General features: G+C 34.1%; 1 long non-coding RNA gene across 1 annotated transcript; it reads right to left on the bottom strand.

The window, feature by feature from the left end:
* Positions 1–770: 770 nt before the first annotated feature.
* Positions 771–1530, bottom strand: LOC140013168 (uncharacterized). Its single transcript, XR_011820232.1, has 2 exons — positions 1392–1530; positions 771–1207 (listed from the first exon to the last, which is right to left on the bottom strand). It is a non-coding gene; the product is annotated as an uncharacterized lncRNA (long non-coding RNA).
* Positions 1531–11026: the final 9496 nt, after the last annotated feature.

Raw genomic sequence — 11026 nt, forward strand, 5'->3', positions numbered from 1 at the left:
TTAATTACACAAATGTCATTTAGAGATTAATCCTTTGGCACTTAAAGAATATCCTTATACGGATCAATCTAGTAAATTTGATTATCCTATCAAACACTCATATACTAGTTTAGGTATCTCAAACACTATAGTAGATGAGATCGAATACTTATTAAATAGAAGCAGTATAGTATGTGTTAGTATAACCATATTAACAGTGTCTTGCCTTGTTAATACTTTGACTAGAGATATTTAAGAATAAACATTATTTATAATCGAATGAATCTCATCATCATAACTCACATGATTTCATCGATTAGGTTTACTCTGAGGACTTTATCATACTTATATAAATATAAGCAACCAATATTATAAAGATGTCACTTATTATAACATAAATAGTTCAAGTGAATATTAAACCCTAGAAGTTGATTGACTTTAAAGCATATACACTTTCAACTCCCACTTACAGTAAAGCCGATCACTCATAAGTCAAAGATCAAATGAGTCTACATGACTATCCTATTTCCTTTAAAATAAGTTTTAGTAAATGGATCAACTATGGTGCTATCCGCAGGTACTCTTTCTATTTTCACATTTATTCCTATCAATGATTTTCACCAAATCATGTGGTAGCAGCTTAACAAGTCTATGGGTATGTAATGAGACCTTGGTTCCTTCACTAGAGCAAATTTTCTTTATAGTCTCAATACAGGATAAAGGATTTAAAATGAAAAGAACCAATCCAAGTTCTATTTGAACTTATAGATCCAAATGTTTCCCTTTGTCACTTCTCAAGTAATAACTTGTTACGATTTAATTGTAAAAATTTTAGTTATGTTTCACTTGAACATGATTCACTATCTCATGAATCACTGATATACTACATAGTTACATTCCACTCTCGTGGGAACTGAAACACAAACTAAAAGGGGCATATATTTTACCCATTATTTAGTACTCGTTTAGCCTGATATTGGCTGTCTAGAGCACAAGCACTAATCATGGAATTAATATTTAGCCCAAGGCCACTCACAATATAGTGAACTTCCATCCCCAAAGTAAAGAGTGCAGCCTTCGTCGAAGCAACAATTGCCGCAGTCTGTGTAGGTCTTAGTTCCATTACAGATCTTGTACACCGGCGTCAGTATGCAAATCAGTACGCACGGCCTGATAGGCCCGGGCCTGACAGCCATGACTTCCACATTTGCTCCCAGAAGAATCATTCCTGTTTTCAGTACCAAAATCATTTTATATCGTGTGCAAACCAAATCCCGTATAGGGTTTTGAAAAATGCTCGAAACTTATTTTTTATATATATATACACATATGGGATGAATAGTTGTCTTTTTATTTTTAAAAATTGCCCCAACAGGTTTAACTCGTACACAAAAGAATAAAATTGGACATACCGCAAAACAGAATAGCCATTGCACCAATCTTGCTGATTGCCATGATTCCTTGTCTTCCAAAAGTTTGCCTTCGGTTTGAAATCGCTTGGGCTTATACCTGTGTTCTTATATAGACGAGAAGAGTAAAGAGTGAATTCAGATTTATTGAGCCCGCCCACCTGCCCTCCTGCTACTGGGTGCAATTATTCTGCTCATTGTGCTTCCACGTAATCGTGGGACCAGTCCATCCTAAATTATTGTGCTTTTGGATCCGTCCAAAATTATCGAGTATGTTTAGATAGGAAATTATTTGAAATAAATATATTAAAAAATATTGTCATACTTTTTGTAATATGATGTTTATAAAATAAAAAAATAGTTAAAAAGATAAAAAAGTACTTGAGAAATATGTTTATGCTGCAATCATATAAATTTTTACTAATAAAATGATATCCAAACAAACCCAATCCTCCTTCGAATTTTGGGACTGGTCCATTCTAAATTAGGGAAAATATCAGAAACCTCCTCTGAGCTTTCTCTTAATATCATCTATCACTCTTAAGATATTAAAAATATGACTTGCCTCTTTTACTTTTACTATTTGTGTGAAAGCCCTAAACTGCCCTTTTGCTTATTTTGCTAAATAAAAATACTCATAAGCCACTTTGTTTACGCCAAGAAAAATCATCACCTAAAAAATAATTTCTTGTAATACCACCATATCACAAAACTATAGTCCATAAAAATATAAATTTGGAAAAAAAAAAGATGTTAGTAGAAATATATTAACAGCAATTTAACTCTATATGCTCAAAATCGATTTCTTATGAACTTTATATATTTTTTTCCAACTTCTTCTCAACTCATGGTCCAATCCTTTAAATTGTACTAATCATTACAAAAATCAACTCGAAATAAACAAAGAAGTCAAACCCCATTCTATCATAATCACAAGAGGTAAAAGATAAATAAAATTCAATTTATTATAATTTAAAAATAAAAAATTGCATAGTCATCCCAAAAAAATGAGTAAGAGAGGATGTTGGAGAAATGAGAAAGAGAAAAAAGTTCTTTTATTTCTTTTTGTTTCTATTTTTTTTAGCTCTTTATTTGATATGTAAATTATGTATCAAACGAGGGCTAATAAAGTCTTTTTGTAATTATTATGAGAAGTAAGTGTTGTTTTTAAAATCTTAAGGATACTGAATAATATTAGGAGAAACCTCCAGAGTGGCTTCTGATATAATCCCCCTAAATTATTGTGCTTCCAGGTCCATTCTAAATTATTGTGCTTCGACAGAAATTGGGACCCGTCCTTCGTCAATTATTGGAAGCCAGTACTTCCTGTGCATTCAATGTTTTACTAGAATTCCCAAGCAAAATTAGTCACGTTTTTGCATGCCTGTCAATGTCAGTTAAGATGCGATGCACCTATGTTTGATATACAGAGGACGTGCGACTTTTTTCAAAACACATAGGCCCACCAATTGTTTCTATTAAATGAACAGGGCAACGTTGAAATAGATTGAAATGTATATAAGGCATCCTTGCCCGCGCTGCGCTGGGTTGCTCTGCTGATGAAAATAATTTTCTTAGGTGAATTTTACCTGGATTCGATTCCGGACAGCAATTCAGTTATTATCTTCTTCAGTATTGGTCGGGCCCGTTTTGCTGGAGCGCTATGAAATTAGTCGGGTGTAGACTCGGATACCCACAGTGATGAAAAAAAAAAAAGTATATAAGGCATCCTTAATCGTCTTTGATCAATGTATTTGGTTTCAACCTAATCTGTTGATAGTTTTGTAGTCATGCAAAATTGGCATCTTCCAAGGAGAGAATACCTACTTTAGATTTTTTTTTTTTTTTGGAACTTGAGCTCACAAGGTCAATTTTTGAAGTGGGAAATGCAATCTTTGTCCCCTATTTTTATTCCATCCACCAAAATGATCGCAAATTTTTCACCAAAAAGAAATCTAGTACCTCCTAATTATTCTGATATCCACCAATAAAATTATTTCAATGTCTAATGGAACGAAACACTTGAAATTCACTGGAATTTTTCTAGACGTGCCTAATTATCACCATTGTATTGAACACAACATTTAGATGGTTCTTTTGGTAACCAAATTGCTTGATCAAATGCTAATTAACTTTTTGGGTGGATACTAGATTCTTTAACTAAACAATGAGAGAGTCCACAAATATATTAATGTGTTTAAATTTGTCAACGGGGTTCTTTTCTTCTTTTTGCTTGAATAAAATCTTATCCTTCATTTTCCTCTTAATATTTTTACTTTGAATATTCAGGATATGGATGTACCAAACTCAAGAAAATAGTTGTGAAGACTGTTGAAATTTCATTAAATTTTTTGAGGAGTTTGTTTGGAGAGTTTGATGAGAGTAGTTTAGCTTCTTAATTTTAATTTATTTGATATTAAAATTCTATGACTTTCAATAAGATTGAGAATCAATTAAAGTTTGTAAAATTTTTTTATATTTTTCATTGAAGGAGAAAATTAGTCTTAGTATAACACTTTAATGCTTAATATCTCTTTTTTTGTTTTGGTATTCATGAGAAAAAAAAAAACTGTGACTAAGTATGACAAAAAGTAATATGCATAATGTACAATGTACATTCTCTTATGCTAGCTGCTCTAAGTAGTGGACAAAAGGAGCATACTTTTAAAAAGTAGTACGTACAATGCGCAACACACATTATCTTGGTTTTTTTTTAACTAAGTACATTTTTGGAATTAATTTAGTAAGAAGTTATGCATGAATTTGTCATATTGAATAACGCTAATTTTCTTCCTCATATTCTTCTAATGTTAATTTAGAGTCAAAATCAAGTAAATCTTCCGTAGAGCTGAAAATGTTTTTTGATTTTTGATTTAAAAAAAATATCCAGTATAAAAGGATACTTCTTTTTGTCTTGGAGAATTGGTCAAATTGGTAAGGTGGAAGTGAGAAAATGTGAGCTGCATCAGTTGGGGTTGATTTTGAGTAATTAATGCCCAGGTCAAGAGATTAGAATGCTGATCTCATGATGGTATATATGAACATTATCCATGACGGGTATACTCTAATGTCTCCATAATGTTTTTCTGGATAATACTGAACAAATGATGGACAAGAAGTTGGTGGATCAAGTAAAATGAAAGGATCGTCAAGTTCTTGAAACTATTATCCAAAATGGGTTTCTCGAGTTGAGTTTTATCCAATTTAGGTTGGTTGATATAATATTAATTGTAAATTTACTCTAACTTATTTGTATGAGTTGACAAATTTCAATGTTAGTTTACAGCATATATTGTAACAATTACATTAATTGGACAAATTTCAATTGGAGAAGCTGTAGAATCTTTCTCGCTCCCTCGTATTTTTGGGAGAATTGCGTATAATTTTTTGAAATGTAATTAATCATTCCAGATGACGTGAAAATCGAGTTACAAAAAGTGATTTGAGCCGTATAAATTTTTTGGCTTAATCATGGCCGTGAACCTTCCGGAACGGCTGTCTCTTACAATCGTTCCAGCCCCTCCTCCATTATTGTGGGACCAGTCCATCCTAAATTATTGTGCTTCAACAGAATTTTGGGACCCGTCCTTTGTAAATTATTGGAAGCTAGTCGGCCCAGTCTGCTTTTCATTCATGATACCCAGCCATTATTGGTTTCTTTTCAAATATTCCTAGCAACTTTTGAATTCTCATCACCAAACAAATGTTTTGTAGATTTCCTTCTTCAATGTTTTTAGTTGATAAAACGTGTCTGTTGACAAATTGTTCGCTACTGATATGCAATGCGACAAACAAATCAGGAGTACCAAGAATGAGAGACGGTCGACCTAATTTGCCATATGTCAGGTATCTGTTGACAGTCTAATCTAATGGATCACAGTAAATGCGGTAGGATCTAATACAGAAGAACTGCTCCAAGTATCCTTTTGTAAACGATGAATGACTTGCCTTTTGTTAGACTGTGTATTAGTTAGAACAGCACTAAAACTCCTGTCTAAACTGATATATGGCTTTCTTTTTATTGATTATGTCTGTAGCTATTAGTTTACTTTTTGTTTCTTTATATATCAATAGATTGGCTCGCAAATATTTTTTTCAAAGGAAATCTTTTTATAGTTCAGATATTTATAATGGAAAATTTGCTATATAATTGGCGAAACATTTGATATTCAAGGATGGAGTATAATTTTGTCCAAAGTCATAAGTAGGGAGTTTGGATTCTTTTAATGGGAATTAAGCTAAAAAGATAGATTTGCCCGTAGATAGTTTTGCATGAATTTAGGACCTCAATTGGCCACGTTATGTCCGTAGACATTTTTGTAAAGATTTACGTGAATTTTGGACCTCTATCTTTTGCGCATAAAGGTATTCACCAGAGGAACTGGCCTCTCATCCAAAGAAAATATACTCCATTTTGACCAATTGCAACTGTTTGGATTGTAAGTTATTTGGGATATTCTTACTATAGCACTTTTTGTGATGTGATGTATATGAGATAAAAAGGTAATCGAAAAGATAAAAAGGTGTATTGGAAATTGTAATGATGATGTAAGCAAATAAAATTGGAGAAATAATGCTCAATCCAAACAAACTACGATTATTTGGAATAATTTTTTTTTCAAAAAAACATAGTGTAGTACTTTTCAATGAAAATAGATTCCATTTTGGCCGATGCGATTGTGTTTAGATAGGAGATTATTTGGGAAAATTTTTTTAAAAAAATAGTGCAACACTTTTCTGATGTGATGCCTATGAGATAAAAATATGATTAAAAATATATTTATGATGCAAGCAGATAAATATGTATAAATAATTTGCTATCCAAACTAATTCGTTGTGAGGGCCGAGTTAGATATGTATCCATATCAACTTTAATCAAGCAATCAATACATAAAAACTGAACCATTAAGTTGTATTACATTAAACACGTAAGTAGACAACATTAATTTCTTTTTTTTTTGGGGTAGGTGACGACATTAATTTCTTGCACATATGATTTCAAATGATTCTTTCATATTGTTGATTATGTACCACATTTATATTGTATCGATAAGGGTACCTCCTGACAAGACCACAGTGATAGAACCTTTTTCTTTGTTAAATATATCAACTTTTGCGAATTTGCGTTGATGGTTTTAATCCTGCATGTAAATTTCTATACAAAAAGTAGTATATGTCGTTCGTGAATTAGTACTTTCAGTTTGAGTGTTCAGCATATGGATGTACCAAACTCAATAAAATGGTTGTCAAGTATGTTAAAATTCCATTAAATTTTTGGAGGAGTTTGTTTGGAGACTTTTATGTGAGTAGTTTATCTGCTGGATTTTAATTTAGATTGATATTGATATTCTACGCTTTCTAATGAGATTGAAAATCATTTAAAGTTTGTATTTTTTTATGTTTTATTGAAGGAGAATATTATTTTGATACGACACTTTAAATCCTTAATATCTCTATTATTTCTAGTAGTCACGAGAAAAAACTTAGCGACTAAATATCACAAAAAGGAATACAAACAACATGCAACGGACGCTCTCCTATACTAGTTACTTAAAATATAGGACAAAAGAACATGATTTTAGTTTAGTACTCTAAATTTGGGTTCAAAATGTTTTCGGACGTGTTCAGAAATCACCATTGCCTGGAATACAGCATGTACATGATCTCGTTGATAATCAAATTCAGTGAAGAAGTAATTGATGAGAGGAAAAATCCACTTTTCGTCCCTAAATTTTGAGTTAGGGACACATTTCATTGCCAAACTTTTAGATGCACCACATTTAATACATGAATTAATTATATTTTACCACATTTAGTCGAAAAACGATAAATTGCTTAATTTGGATGGAGAAAATCACGTGTTTGGCACGCGACTGTTAAGTAAAAATAATTTCTCAATCAAAATTAACTGCCATGTCAGTCTTCTCCATCCTAATTAAATTATTGTGCTTCCTGGTCCATCCTAAACTAATGTGCATCAACAGAATATTGGGACTAGTCCTTTGTAAATTATTGGAAGCCAGTCCTTCCAATGCGTTCCACGTTTTAGTACAATGTCCATGCAAAATTAGTTACGTTTTGCTTTCCTCATTTTGCTCTTCACTTGCAAGCCTTTCATTCATGATACCCATCCATTATTCGGCCCCTGTGGATTTGAGGTTGTCAGCCATCAATCATCATCCTTCATTATGAAATGGTGTTTTTCAATGTACATTTATTCTTAGGTGTGATAGAGTTTATTGACAACTTGTAGGTTTAGTGATCGTTTTGTCCTCTGGTACTTTGTAAGAGCAGTATGCTAGCTGCTACTAGCTAGCTTGACTCCTCTTGCTTTTATTAATAATAATTGTGTTGAAAAGTGTTAGATCAATTTGGTTACTACATACTATAATTATTCGTTTACTGTAATTCCTCTACAATTCCACTGCTATATTTGATATACAGAACTAGAAGACATACAACTTGGTAAAATGAAGTTGAATGGTGGTGCTGGCTCAAATTGTTTTGCACATAAAATTAACTATAACACTCCATTCTATCTGGCAAGTAAGGAATAAACAGATTTTCCAGCAAATTCAAACTTCTTGTATGTGGCAGCTGTTGAAATGGTTGTCACCGCTATTCAGATGATTCTTGCCTCTTGGCGTGGTGTTCCTCTAGCTAAAGAAAAATGGGAGCTTGCATCGGAATCCAGATTTGATCAGCGTTGCTTTGTTTATTGTTCGGTAGTGAATGTTTCAATTTTGATTCCGATTGTATAGTGCTAGAAATTAGTGGACATAAATATGAGGTAGTACCTCTCTTGTTAAACTTTACTCTCCAGCAATGGAAAACATTAATTTGCCAAAAAAAATTGTTGAAAAGAATCTGAAGTGATTAATAAAAAAAATATTGCAGAATCAAAAGTGGCTCTAGTTTGCGGTCAGATGAATGAACCGCCGGGAGCTCGTATGAGAGTTGGTTTGACTGCTTTAACTACGTCAGAATATTTCCGAGATGTTAATGAACAAGATGTACTTCTATTTATCGATCCGTTTTGTCCAAGCAGGATCCGAAATTGACAGGTGCCGAACCTGTGCAATAATAATTACTAAAAAGTCCTAATTACCACCTCAATTAAATATTTATAGAACAAATCCAAGTACTGGAGCAGGGACCCTAGGTGTGCAATGGGTTACTTGATTCACCCTGTTCCCGAAGAGTTTGCTTGATCCGATATACCGAATTTGTCTATAAAAATACTAATTTTACGTACAATTGCAAGTAGGGTCGATTCCACAGGGAGCAGGTAGGAAATTATTTCTTTCCAAATTAGTAGAACGAAATTGGGGGATTTTCAATGGGAGGCAAATAAAAAATAAAAAAAATAAACCAAACAAAATTCAAAACTAACTCACAAAGCACAATTCACTAAAAATAACAATTAATAAAAGTTCTACCCAAAGGATCAACTGCTCAGGCACGGTCCAAATAAATGCTCATCGATGCAAAGATATTTCATCCATTTATCACTAGGCTGGTTATAGCCATCAATAAGCTCTGACAACCAGCTCTTCCTTACTTTTTCGACAGTCAAGGTACGACCATTGACTGCTTCTCTAACCAGAAAACAACCCTAGGTACGACCGTAGGAATTTAATTACCCAATTGCATTAAAGCTAGAAGAACCCAACCCTAACCAATAAACACGCTAAGAGGGTTTATTTAAATTAGATCTTGCGTTTCCCCATAATAAATCCAATTATGGTGGTTGCCACGGGGTGTTAACTAAATGAACAATTACGGATTCTATTTAATTAACGTGGCAGTAGGCTATTAAATTAAATCAAATACCTGGCCGTTGATATTCGATTAATCAAATACCCATGAACAATTAATTCAGAAAACACACGAATAATAACGAATTGGAAGAAATAATGAAAGCTTGATTAGATCTCACAGGTGTGATGGACCGCGCCCTCGCGTCAACCTTTGGGTAGAGGAGGAAATTAGCCGCTCCTCATCGTGTCGATCCCGCGTGATTTAATTGAATTCATTCGATTATTTGCCGAAGAATTGGGGTCGCAATCACAAGGCAGAAAATCAACGCGAATTGTCTCAAGCTAAAGTAACAACTCAGGAGTCAAGCCATACAAGACGAAAGCTAAAAGAAAAAGAAGAAATACGTCTGACTGAAAGAGAAGAAAAAGAAAACTCAAAACTAATCTAATTGCGGCCGACGGAGAGCAAAAGAATAAAATAAAAAGCGTCTCACTTCTGAAGCTAAAGCTAGGGTCTATTTTTACTTTTTGAATCTTGCTTTTCTCTTTATAGCTGCCGCCCAAAAGAAAGTAAAGAAAGGAGACGTCTGGAGTAATTCATCTAACAAAAGCTATCCTTTTGGAGTTTTTATCCCATGCTTCTCGTGGTTCACGTGGACCGCAGTCCGGCTTTCGGTTTCGTCCACCTTCTAAGGCGTAGCCACGCCCTGAGACGAAAAGTCTTCCGGAAATTTACCCCGCGAGATCATTTTTCATGCCTACCACCTACAATTCGCACAAATATCGAATATGAGTGCAATTCCAATTCTTAGCACCGTGAATAGCCAAAATTAGGATAAAATAACGGTGCAAAATGTGCCAAATAACCGCTCTATCAAATCCCCCCACACCTGAACAATGCTTGTCCTCAAGCATTTCGGAGCTCAGAAGTACAACCGAGAGAGCAAAGGTCATGCAATAAGCTATACTAACACAAGCACCTCAGATCCCTGACAGTATCACCAAAGGTAGAACACACCGGACATGTTGTAATTCAAAGAATCTATATGAATACTAGGAACGCTCAATTCAACATCACGGAATGCCATTACCATAGGCTTGCACATTTATCACATCTCCACCACTTAAAAGTGAATTAAACACATAAATCAAAAGGACTTTAATAGGGTTGTAATGGGGCTTCGGGTGAAAGGCGGGTTAAGAAGGTGTAGATAGGTGGTAAAGTGTCAAGAGAATGTCTGAAACTCACCAATAACCACAGTACTTTACCGGAGGAGTTTCACTAACAAGCCAATTTCCATTTGCTGTACACCCTGTACAAGTGCCCCAAAATTTTTTTCTCTTTCCCTCTTTTTTTTTTTTTGATTGAATACTGCTCGCAAGGCGTGGGCACGCCTTGTAGCCCATAGTCCTCTGGTCATGAGATCTCTTCAGGAATTTTTTTTTTTCAGGAGAAAGTCCTGTAAGGTTTGGGCACATCCTGTAAGCCAAAGTTCTCTGATCAGTGGCATTTTTCCAATTTCCCCTCCTTTACACAAGGATAGCATCATATAGCTCCTAATCTATCAGCACTTGCAACCCCAATTTTGTTTGCTTTGCACAAATGATGGAATTCAGACATCCCGTGACAACACAGGGATAAACAAGAAAGTTTAAAGAGGTCTTTGGTTAACAAACACGGATAACAACCAGAAACGAAGGACAAAAGCTCAAATTGGTTCACTATTGGGAGATAAGATGAGGGCTTGATTTTTTTAGATAGCTAAAGATGGTTAAATCCTAAATGCCCTTATCATTTCAAATGCATCTAATTCAACAAAAATGTGGCATTGACATGTATAAACTAGCAAGTTCTAGAATGCCAATACCATGTGTGAT

This window comes from Coffea arabica, chromosome 8c (genome assembly GCF_036785885.1).
Source record: "Coffea arabica cultivar ET-39 chromosome 8c, Coffea Arabica ET-39 HiFi, whole genome shotgun sequence".
NCBI lineage: Eukaryota > Viridiplantae > Streptophyta > Magnoliopsida > Gentianales > Rubiaceae > Coffea > Coffea arabica.